This window comes from Cibotium barometz, chromosome 24 (assembly GCF_041138505.1).
Source record: "Cibotium barometz isolate CiBa-2024 chromosome 24, ASM4113850v1, whole genome shotgun sequence".
Lineage (NCBI taxonomy): Eukaryota > Viridiplantae > Streptophyta > Polypodiopsida > Cyatheales > Cibotiaceae > Cibotium > Cibotium barometz.
The window spans coordinates 53,009,903-53,022,683 of NC_141069.1; positions in this window are offsets into that span (position 1 = coordinate 53,009,903).

Genomic DNA, 12,781 nt, shown 5'->3' on the forward strand with positions numbered 1-12,781 from the left:
ATGTACTAGCCAGAGAGGAAAATATTGAGGAATTAGAATGGCTAATTCGCCTATTGACCATGACTGACCCCTACTCCGTAGAGGACATATCCCCGATAGCCCAATGCTTTCCTTTTCCACAAGATGACTATCCTCGCATGGTTACATTTTTGATGAGTTTATGTGGATGGGAAAATGAAAAGGAAATATCTGATAATGATGAATGGACGGATGAAACTCATGGCACTACTGAGGTTGACTTTATTTGTTTGGATGATGCGGATAGAGGCTTAGCCTTAGGGCTAGAGCCAGGACTCTACAACATCCTCTTACCGTATCCTCAGTAGTAGTGTGGTGACTGGTAGGTAGGTTAGTGTTTTTAAGTTTTTTCTAGTTTAGATTTCTTAAACAAGTCTTGAAATTTTCACACTAATGTGCCTCTCGAGGTATAGTGCTTGTTAGTTGATTGTACAGGTTAAAAAAGTTTGAGGTGGGTTCGCTTTTAAGTCCTGAGACTGCCGCAACGTTCATCAAAATATATCTACATCAAATTGCAAGCTGTCTCATCGAATCAAGGAGATCTCCAATTACAGGTGTAATTCTTCCATACCCACTCTCTTTCGTTTTTCCTTTTCAATCAATTGCATAAACTATAATGCATGACCACATGGAAATTGTCAATGTACTACTTAGTTTTTGAAGTTGCTTGCATGCGCTAGTGTAAATCATTAATGAGCTTAACTTGATTGGAAATACTCCTAGGCAGCATGACATCTTTAGTTAACCTTGGAATACGATTGTCTTAGGTCTAGGGTCAAACCATCTTAATATTTGACACCTGGCCATGTGTGTGTTGACCTCTAGGACATAGCTATTACCCCTTTGTCGAAAGGATGCAAGACAAATTATAGTTCAGGAGCGAAGATCAAAAGAAATAGATTCCTTTTAAAAAAGAAAAAGCCTACAATAAATGGCAATACAAGTCTATGATGTGCTTTAATGTTGGCCTATCGCCTTATTGATACTTGGTAGGCGAGGAGTATTCTACTCCAGACCGATGCCTTGGTTGGTAGGGGGTAGCCTTGCCTAAAGTGAGCTAATAGATTCCTGGATAATGCCTTGTGTTAAACATGGTACCAGGATCGATGTTAGTTTTGCCTTAGGAAGGTCGCCATTGTGTATAAAAATTATCACGTGCATTAAAAAAAAAAAGAGGCAAAAGGCTCCTGTAACTCTAATGATTCTTGTGTCCCTAGGCTCGTGGTATAAACTTGTTCTTAGAGTAGACACAGTGTGGTCATCTGTTTATTTATTAAGCTTGGTTATTTTCCTTGACTTAAGCTAGTTATAAACCTTGATTAACCTTTGACACCTTGCTAACTCTTGAATTCCTTTCAATAATTTTAAACTCCTATTAATTTGCTACACTAGCTCATTCATGTGACCCTTCAACTAAGTTCTCATAGCAACATCCATTATGGTCTAACATGCTTGAATTTATACACTTTATATCTTTTGAATTCTTGCATACTTTCACTCTTTTCCCTGTTTTGCAGACGGTCTACCACAACAACCCTCTCGAGCTTACCATACCATAGCTTCCGAGGACGGAATCTACATCAGGAAGGGGGGCATGTTAACCCATGGCGGACATTGCGACGTACTATATTTTACGTCATTAATTTAAATATTCTGAGTCATGGGCCGGGCTTGTCGGCACCATATGTTAAGGATGAAGGGATTGGGTGATCGCCGATGAGAGGCGCACCTTGGATATCAGTAGGATAAGGGTTAGGGTCGGCCGGCCATGTATGGGCGCCCAAGTGTGAACGGCCAAGTCACCTATAAGAGTCAAATGTAACCCTAAAATCCTCATTCTCATGTGTTGTGAATACAAGAGTGCTCTTGCCTTATCTCTTTGGTTTCCTTCTCCTGCGTTTGTGAGAGAGAGAGAGAGTGAGTGAGAGAGCGATCGAGCGCACTGTGTAGCGGCACGGCGGCGGCGGCGAGGTGGTAGAGCGGCGACGGCGGCTCCTCCTTCACGGCTGCGACGCGGGAATCCTTCAAGGCGGCGGTTGAGCGGTGAGTGACACACCCTTTGGAATTCTGTTTGAGCTTCCTTCCCTGGTTGTATGCTTGCAGCCATTCGTGGCTCGCATACAGTGTCTGGCAAGTCCCCAGCTACGACCTGTGTGGCAAAAGCGCACAGAAAGGTATTTTGGGTCTGTGTATATATGGTGTGGATGGTTTGTGGTGAATAAACTTTGCCCTAAATGCCCTGGCAAATGTACAGGCCGGGTGGTTTTGCAGTAAGTTGGTATATGCACGTGTTTTTTTTGGGAGCAAATGCTAGAGATCTGGAAGTTTTATGGCAGCAGTGTGGTGTGCGGTAAAAGCAGGGCACCGACTGGAATGATGTGTTTGGTAAGTTGATGCTGATGATTCCGAGTCTAGTGGTATGATTCTCGCATAATTTGGAAGGTTATGGGCGCGGTGTGATGACCCGAAGTACAAGGAAAAGAAGAGCCCTTGTAGCATGGTTGTGGCCATCATTTTGAAGAAAAATAAAAAAAATACATATGTTATGTGGCCACCCTATAAAGGACCACATGGAAGCCTTTGTGGCTGCCAGCTCGTCATCGAGAAGGTGGCGAAGGCGTGAAGAAAGGAAAAGATGCTGCTTCGAAGGTAGAGAGATCGGGTCGCCGAGTAGAGAGAGAGGACCGCCTTGCTGGGGAGCCAGGATCCAGAAGTGAAAAATGGCCTTGCTGTGGCACTGCGGAGAGAACAGTTGGGTGGCCGCCTGGTAGTAGAAGGCTCTGGTGCTTGTGCAGACACAGGCGTAGAGGTGTGGTAGCCCCCAGGTGTGAGAGCTGGTGGAGAAAGCCGCCGTGTGCTAGACGGGTGATCATAACAGCGTGGAGTAGAGAAGGCCTCAAGGCAAGCAGGTAGAGCTGGCTGGAGAAGTTGGTTGTTGCCAGAGACGGGTCCAGAAGGGATGATCACCTTGCAGAAGAGCTGTAGAGACCAGAGGAGAGGCGAAAAGAGAGAGGCGACGAAGGGCGCTCTGGAGTGCTGAGGTGCTGCAGATACGAAAGGCTGGCAGGAAAGCGAGCTGGAGTTGCTGCTGGGAATCATGAAGGGATCGGAGGTGTGAAGGGAGCGTAGCTTTGTGCAAGTGATGAGCTGCAGTTGGCCATGCAAGCAGGCAAGAGGGTGAAGATAAGGGTCGACTAGGCTGACGGGTTAGCAAAGAGGTGGATTGGCGCTTGAGAGAAAGCTGGAGAAGCGGCCTTGTGCGAGTGAGGAGCCGGGGTCGCCGAGTAGAAGGCGTGGACCAGTTGTGAGGTGGTCGCCTGGTGCCAGAGAGGCGAGTGAAGGGCTGGTGAAGAGCTGCAGCAAGAGAAGGGTGCGCAGCCAGGCGGGTGATGGTGGAAAGCTAACAAGGTGATGGCTGCCTCGTTGTGGAGAGTACCTTGGTGATAGCTGCAGAGGGAGACAATAGGGCTGGTGATTGGAGCAGCAAAGAGAGGGCTGCTGTTAGCAAGGGATCGAAGTGATGTGGCTTTGGCTGGATGCAAGAGGAAGGTGATGCTGCATTGAGCAGTTGGCATTGGTGTTGAAGAGATTGTGCAAGGCTCCGGTGTTAGCGAAGCTGCTGGTCTCACGACGACATGCAGAGTGTGGGAGCTGCTGAGTTGAAGGTTAGCTGGTGTGGGCGCCTTCTGAAGAGGGAGTAGCTGGTTTTGTGTGGGCGACGATTTGCCGACAGAGAGTGGATGCTAACCAGAGAGAGAGCCTTGTTTTTTGTGTATGTTGGCTGCAGTAGAGATGCTGATATGTAGGCTGGAGACAGTGGGGCTTGCCTACGACACTTGGCAAGTAGCAGTTGGATAGAGAGTAGCCGGGCTACAAGGGAAGTGAAGAAGGGTTGCTGGTGGGGCGCCCTCTGGAGAGTGCAGAGACCAGGAGATAGAGGCTTGGTTGTCAGATGCAAGGGTGAATTCCCTTGGCAGTAAATCCTAGCCAGAATCTTGGTTTGGTGTAATTTTTGCTGAGTTGTACATGGTTGGTGCTTTGTATGTTTTTTGCTGGATAATCATCTGTTTATTGGGGTTTTGAGCTGTCTTTATGGTGTGGGTGGGTGGCGAATTGTGAGAGAGTGTTCCAACCGGTGGTGGTGCCCCCGTTCGTGTTGTTATTCCAAGTTTGGGAGGTGAAGGGCTATAGAGGCAGGGTCTTTCTTCTTTTTTTTCACCTCACATCCTTCTGGTGCCCCCACTGAGGATAGCTCAGGGTATTCTCTTACGAGGGTGTATGCCCCAGAGTGAGAGATTGAAGGAAGGTGTTTCTGGTTTTTCTTGGGATTTGTGGTGAAGCTTGGGGATAAAGATGATGTCGTATCCAGATTTTTTTGGTGGTCCAAATGAAGATGTGGCAGATTTTCTTGAAAGGATGGAGGTTGCATGCATAAGCAACCACATCAACGAGCCGACATAGGTATTGCGGGCGCTGCTGAATATATGTTTGAAGGGAGATGCGAGAGCATGGTCCAGAAGTTTTGAGGAGTCGTTAAAGGATGCTGAGCCATGCATTCCAATGACTGAGGATGGATTGAAGACTACTCTTTTGAACAGGTACAAGAAGGTTGAGGATCCAGACAGAGTTTGGCATGAAGTGCAGGGGTTGATACAAGGTGAATTGGAGCTGATTGATGATTATGTGAAGAAATTTTCTTTGTTGTGGGAGACTTTATGTGGGGCTTTGGGAGATAATCAGGTACCTCGGGACATGATGAAGAAGGATCGTTTTATTGCAGGATTGAAAGGAGGCATTCGCTGGAAGGTTGAGTTAAAGAAGCCCAGGTCTTATGAGGATGCGGTGGAGATTGCCAAATCAAAGGATTGGAAATTGCAACGGATGAACCAACTAGGGATGGTTCCAGTGGCAGTGAGGCCTGAGATGAGAAGGGTAGAAGCAGTACCGATGAGAACCATGCTGCAAAGAGTGCAACCAACAGAAGTTCAGGTGAATAATGTCATACCATAGGGGACACAGGTGGCACCTACAGCTGTTACAGCTTCTGATGAAAGGCTTAAATAGGACATGAGACAAATGATGGATTGTATGAAGAATCTGAGCTTGAAGATGATGGAGAACACAGGTGGTGGACGTGGCCGAGGCAGAGGATATAATCAGGAAGGGATTGAAGGTCAGACAGGCTATGGAAGTGGCTGTCGTTTTGGCAAGGATAGACGGTTTATTCCTACATGCTGGAATTGTGGTGAACTTGGACATCTAAGTACAGATTGTGATAAGCCTCAGCGAATGGGAGGTGATATGTATCCCTTACCCTCTCAGATTCCTAACAGCGTAAATGATTATGGGATTGAAATTAGAGGTGAAGCAGGGACCAGTGGCTTGACAAATGAAGAGAAGGGTAAAACTAAGGTAATAGATGTGGTCACCCTTGAGAAGACGAAGGAACCAGAAGCTGATGTGATACCTTTGGGGAAACGGATGCCACAGGAAAGGGAAAGCAGGGATGCTGCAGGGCCCAGCAAGAAGAAAGGTAAAGTGAAGGAAGGAGAGGATGTAAAGGTCAAGCAGAAGAGAAAGTCTCGTAGGAGGTTTCAGGTGACTGATTTTCCACTAGGGGGTGGGCAAGATAGCTACAGTTTACAGGAGGACATGGCTGGAAGGAAAGCTAATATTACTTTTGGACAATTGATAGAGTTAGCTCCTAATTTGAAGCGTCAGTGGAAAAGACTTGTGAACCCGAGAGAGAAGGAGCCTACCAAAGGGATAGTGACTGTTTTATCTGTTCAGGAGTTGCCTGATATATGTCTTGTGGTGAATGTATGGTACAAAGGGAAGAATCTGGGAGAGGCATACATAGATGGTGGCGTGCAAATTTGTGTAATCACATTAGCAACTGTGGAGAGGCTTGGTCTTAATTTTACTGAAGCATCTAGATTTTGTATTCGGTTGGCGAATCACCAGAAGGTCAAATGCTTAGGTATGATTAAGGAGTTGGAACTGCAAGCTTTTGATGTTAAGGTGCTTGTGGACTATCATGTTATGCCTGCAAGAATGGGTGCATTCCCCATCATTTTGGGAAGACCATGGCTGAGAGCAATGAAGGCTATTCAGGATTGGAGGAAAGGGGTCATTACTCTGTATGACAGGAGAGGGGATAAAAAGCAGTTTAATATGGATAACCAGAAGCCTGTTCGTGAGATGAAGAGGAAAGTGAAGCAGATTCGAGTGTTGATGATACGACTAGTAGCACCACTACTAGTGAGGGAACAGAAGATACTTCATCCAGTGAGGAGGATGCACAGATGGATGCCCTGGTTATTGATGAGGAAGTGCTTGGTGATGAGGTTGCCCAACAAGAAGAGGCCATACAGGAAGAATGCGAGGAGGTACGAGTGAATCATGTGAGGAAAGGTATGCATGTGATGTGAAAGAGTTTGCTTTTGAGTCTTTGGGTAATGAACCTGTGTGGGATGAGTGGGATATAGAAAGTCTATAGGATGATGAACCAGAGTTGGAGTTGGATGACCAGATGTGCATTAATGTTAAGAAAGCCACAACCAGAATTGAGGCTATGAAGGAGGAGCAACGCCAGAAGACTTTGAATGATGTTGATGCTATGGATGAGATGGCTGCTGTGATAGATGAATTTCTCATTGGTCTTGATAAAGATGAGCATACAGGAACTGAGGTGGATGCTTTGGCAATGGTGCCTTTTGAAGGGGAATTTGTGGTTGGCTTTAATGGTGATGCTTCTTATGTTGATGGACAAGAAAATGTTATAGTGCAGCAGGATTTTCTTGATGAAGCTTTTATCAGTTATTACCCTCAGCAGGAGAGTTGCCTCACTGGTTCTCCAATATTGGTGTTGACCATATCAGTGATTTTGGGATTGGGATGAGGCAGGATGGTGTGTATGTCAGGAGCTTTGTTTTCAGAGATTCTGATGATATGTGGTTGGATGTGGGATGGCAAACTAGGTCTGGGAAAGATGATAGAGTTTCTTGGATCACATGGAACAGAGATGTGTTGGTTACCCTGGATTGACAGAGGGAAACGTGGTCATATGCTTTGCTGCTAATCATAAATGATTCAGCAGGCTAGGGGTTGGGCAAAGTATGTCAGGTAAAAAATTTGAAAGGTATTTTGGGTCTGTGTACATATGGTGTGGATGGTTTGCGAATAAACTTTGCCCTGAATGCCCTGGCAAATGTACAAGCCGGGTGGTTTTGCAATAAGTTGGTATATGCACGTGTTTTTTTGGGAGCAAATTGCTGGAGATCTGGAAGTTTTATGGCAGCAGTGTGGTGTGCGGGTGGTTACTAAAAGCAAGGCACCGACTGGAATGATGTGTTTGGTAAGTTGATGCTGATGATTTTGAGTCTAGTGGTATGATTCTCGCATAATTTGGAAGGTTATGGGCAAGGTGTGATGACCCGAAGTACAAGGAAAAGAAGAGCCCTTGTAGCATGGTTGTGGCCCCCCATCATTTTGAAGAAAAATAAAAAAATGCATATGTTATGTGGCCACCCTATAAAGGACCACGTGGAAGCCTTTGTGGCTGCCAGCTCGTCATCGAGAAGGTGGCGAAGGCATGAAGAGCTTCGAAGGTAGAGAGATCGGGTCACCGACGACGAGTAGAGAGAGAGGACCGCCTTGCTGGGGAGCCAGGGTCCAGAAGTGAAAAACGGCCTTGCTGTGGCACTGCGGAGAGAACAGTTGGGTGGCCGCCTGGTAGTAGAAGGCTCTGGCGCTTGTGCAGACACAGGCGTAGAGGTGTGGTAGCCCCCAGGTGTGAGAGCTGGAGAAAGCTGCCGTGTGCTAGACGGGTGATCATAATAGCGTGGAGTAGAGAAGGCCTCAAGGCAAGCAGGTAGAGCTAGCTGGAGAAGTTGGTTGTTTCCAGAGACGGGTCCAGAAGGAAAGATCACCTTGCAGAAGAGCTGCAGAGACCAGAGGAGAGGCGAAAAGAGAGAGGCGATGAAGGGCGCTCTGGAGTGTTGAGGCGCTGCAGATACGAAAGGCTGGCGGGAAAGCGAGCTGGAGTTGCTGCTAGGAGGTGTGAAGGGACCGGAGGTGTGAAGGGAGCGCAGCTTTGTGCAGGTGATGAGCTGCAGTTGGCCATGCAAGCAGGCAAGAGGGTGAAGATAAGGGTCGACTAGGCTAACGGGTTGGCAAAGAGGTGGATTGGCACTTGAGAGAAAGCTGGAGAAGCCGCCTTGTGCGAGTGAGGAGCCGGGGTCGCCGAGTAGAAGGCGTGGACCAGTTGTAAGGTGGCCGCCTGGTGCCAGAGAGGCAAGTGAAGGGCTGGCGAAGAGCTGCAGCAAGAGAAGGGTGCGCAACCAGGTGCGCAACCAGGGACCATGATCACTATCGGGTGATGGTGGAAAGCTAACAAGGTGATGACTGCCTCGTTGTGGAGAGTACCCTGGTGATAGCTGCAGAGGGAGACAGTAGGGCTGGTGATTGGAGCAGCAAAGAGAGGGCTACTGTTAGCAAGGGATCGAAGTGATGTGGCTTAGGCTGGATGCAAGAGGAAGGTGATGCTGCATTGAGCAGTTGGCGTTGGTGTTGAAGAGATTGTGCAAGGCTCCGGTGTTAGCGAAGCTGCTGGTCACGACACACAGAGTGTGGGAGCTGCTGAGTTGAAGGTTAGCTGGTGTGGGCGCCTTCTGAAGAGGGAGTAGCTGGTTTTGTGTGGACGACGATTGCAAGCAGAGAGTGGATGCTGACCAGAGAGAGAGCCTTGGTTTTTTGTGTATGTTGGCTGTAGTTGAGATGCTGATATGTGGGCTGGAGACAGTGGGGCTCGCCTACGACACTTGGTAGGTAGCAGCTGGATAGAGAGTAGCCGGGCTACAGAGGAAGTGAAGAAGGGTTGCTGGTGGGGTGCCCTCTGGAGAGTGCAGAGACCGGGAGATAGAGGCTTGGTTGTCAGACGCAAGGGTGAATTCCCTTGGTAGTAAATCCTGGCCAGAATCCTGGTTTGGTGTAATTGCTGAGTTGTACATGGTTGGTGCTTTGTATGTTTTTTGCTGGATAATCATCTGTTTATTGGGGTTTTGAGCTATCTTTATGGTGTGGGTGGGTGGCGAATTGTGAGAGAGTGTTCCAACCCGTGGTGCCCCCATTCGTGTTGTTATTCCAAGTTTGGGAGGTGAAGGGCTATAGAGGCAGGGTCTTTCTTCTTTTTTTTCACCTCACACCGGCTTTAGTCCTCGCCCCAACGGCTGACGATGAGGTGTATGGTCCCGTAGGGTTCTGCCCAGCATGTAGAAGCTGGAAGGCCGAATTCTAGATCATCGGTGGTGTAAAGGAAAAAAATAAGAGAGCCATTTTGGCTTGTATGAAATTGATTCATGTATAAATTTTTTTAATAAATCTTGTCTTTGGCATTATTGTATTGTGGAAAAAGGCTGTTTTAACAAACCTTGTGAAAAGGGCCTTAATGAAGGAACATGTTTATTTATGTCAAACACAGTGTGGTAGGATTAATTAGAAAACAAATTGATGCGTGAGTAGGGTGGAAAGTGGGAGGATGGAATGCCCCGACAGCACCATCCTACGGACGGGTGGACCCAATTAGTCAAGTAGCTTTCCAACAAATTAAGTGAAAGCCCTACGCTAGATAAATAGGTTCTTGGGCAACTCTATTCTAGAAGACTAGGCGGCCAGCACAGTTGTGCCTTGCATGGATGAGGAAAAAAGCATTGTCTCTAGAAATCAAATCTAGTAGTTGCCCAATTATGATCAATTACCCTATGGGTGATTTGATTTTTAGAAGATCACACTCCCACTGTGGGATAGGAGTAGGCCTTACCTATGAATCGTATCCTTGAATCTCTACACGGTCAAGGTGTCGATGAATAGGAAATTTTCTCCAAGTTATGACTTAGCGGACTATCGTAAGTGTTTCCCCTATTTTGGAAGGGGGAAATCTTACAATTATGCACTAGTAAAACGTCCATATGTTAGGCAACGATTACCTAATTCAACCATGTCCACACTAAGAAATGAGGGAAAGAAGAATGTTGATCTTTGGGTGGATGGGAATCTCTTCCTCTATGATCCTTTGACCTTGTATAGTCCACCATTTTGTGATTTGACTAGTTTTGTCGATATGTAGGTGATGGAAAAAATGGGCTCTTAGGTTATTGTAAAAGACTCTCTATTAGTGTGGTGGTCTTCATAACCAATACTTACACTCAATTAATTCAAATCTTCAATCAAGTATTGAAGATTTGAAAAACATTCACATGATCTAGACATGAAAAATAAGGAACAAGAAACACTCATAAATAATCAAAGAGATAAATTATCTAGGTTACAAAGAAAAATAAGGAGGTTGAAGCACACACCAATTGGTGCACGTGAGCATAAACAAAAGCTTTCTAATAATCAAAATCTTTTGATCAAGAAGCTCTTCATACCCAAGGGATTCGAGGGCACTTTCTTCCTCCTTCCTACAAAGTATCATTAGAAAAGAAGGCAAACAATGCAGATGTTAAATCAATCCTTGGTGAGTATATTCATGTAGAAGGAAGAAAGGGCTGCCAAAGTTTAAAGTGAAAGGTGGGTGATTGCAAGATCAAGGTGCCCAGTTTTGTCCACTCAGGCACCCTGTAAAACAGTAAAAAAACAGGCATTTATTTACCTTTAGTGGCTAATCTCTCCTAGTAAATGAAGGAATTTCGTTTCAAGTTCTTTTGTTGGAACATCATATTCAAAGTTGGAAATATAGTTGCATAATTTGATTAAGCATTAGATAGTCAAAAGTCCTCATTTTCTTAGGTACAAAGTCAATGTATACACCCTGTCCCAAATTTGAACTGATTCCATAAAATGCTAATATCTTTTACATATAAACTCAAATGAGATTCCCACTTTGTACCTTAGATCTTCACATAATATGGAGCTTAACTTGATTTTTTGAGAAAATTTTAAGATATTTGTCTATTTTCTTTAAATATTTCAAGGTCTTTAAAGTGTTATAATATATGCCACTTTTTGTACCCACAATAGCTACCACTTAAAATCCTCAATCTTGTAGATCAAAAGAGTGGGTAGATACTGAGATATTAGTAGAATGTGGTGGTTAGTAAAAATTGCAAATCCAATGGTTAGATTTTTAATGATCTCTTTTTCAAAATTCTTCCAGACTATCAGAAGGCCTGTAAATATTAATAATCTAATTAGTAAAATTACATTTTTGATGTGAATCATCTAAAACCTATAGGGTCTAGTGTACTTGTAATGGTGCATCTATGGAAAAATAAATTGGATCACTCTAAGTATGGAAAGATCATTTGTTTATCATTTCATCATATTTTTGATTAATTTTGATTAATTAGACTAATTTATATTAATTTAAGTTATATTGGGTTAATTTAAGGGCAAACGTATTTTCTATTATTTGCTTGATCTCATTTTAAATACCTTGCTCCCCAAAATTTACTCTCCAACCAGTCCAGCATAAACTGGATAAAACTGGACACCCTGATCTTGCAACAACCCAGGTATGCAGAGAATATGTGAAGCATGCCAATTTGGATATTCCCTTGAGCAAAAGGGAATACAGGTGTTATAACCCTGCTACACGTGAGTTGAGGGTAAGCAGGGATGTTGTCTTTGACGAGATGAGCAACTGGTATGCTGCTGAAAAAGAAGTTGTTGGGGCTAATGTGAGTGGAAGTGTGGTTACACAGAATGCAGGTCAGCAATCACAATCTTTAAGTGGACCAGGAGAGTCCTTATCTAGTGTGGACTATTCTATGAGACTACGACAGACATGCGTACATGGGTACATGGGTACACAGATGCTGATTGGGCTGGTAGTATCTCAGATAGAAGATCTACCAGTGGCTTCATGTTTTCTTTAGGGAGTGCTGCTGTGACTTGGAGCAGCAAGAAGCAACCTACGGTTGCTCTATCCAGTCCAGAGGCCGAGTATAGAGGAGTTGCGATGGCAGCATGTGAAGTAGCTTGGTTGAGAAAGCTACTTGCTAATTTGGGTCTATCAGTGGATAGACAAGTTGTCATTTTTTGTGACAACATTAGCAGTATACAGTTGGCCAGGAACCTAGTTTTTCATGCTCGTACGAAGCATATAGAGGTCCACTACCATTTTGTCATAGAGAAGGTCTTGGCGCAGGAGACCTTGACCTTGTTTTATGTCAGCACACATAGGATCAAGTAGCTGACATCTTCACCAAAGCATTGGGTATACAGAGAAGCTCTGCATATTCAGATCTTCACTTGGTGTACATGAGATGGAGTTGAGCTCGAGGGGGAGTGTTGATATATCAAGCTCGTCTAGTGAGGCGGTGGACACTGATGAGGGACCTGCCTAGGGGATAGGCCCCAGTGTACATCACTGGCATGGCTGGTGAGATCTTGGGTGATATGTGGCCAGTGGGATGACAGGCTGTGTGATAGCCATTCTAGAGACTGGCATAGTTATAGCGCCAACTCATTTAGTTAGGTTCACACTATAGAGAACCCTTGTATATATTGGTTGAGTACCTTTCATATTATGTGTACTCTTATCTTTGTATATGGTGTGTTGAGTGTTGAGTGAAGAAGAAGAAGATGTTCAGCCTCTCACCTTCTGTGTTCTCTATTAGGGTTTTGTGAGTGTGTGTGTGCTTGCAAGAGCTCAAGCTCTCTTCCCCCTGTATCTTTTCATGGATGATAATCTGCGCTACTAAAGCAAAGTTGAGTTCCCAGGGCTTGAAATAAGGACTGCCAGAACTTTAAGGTGGTG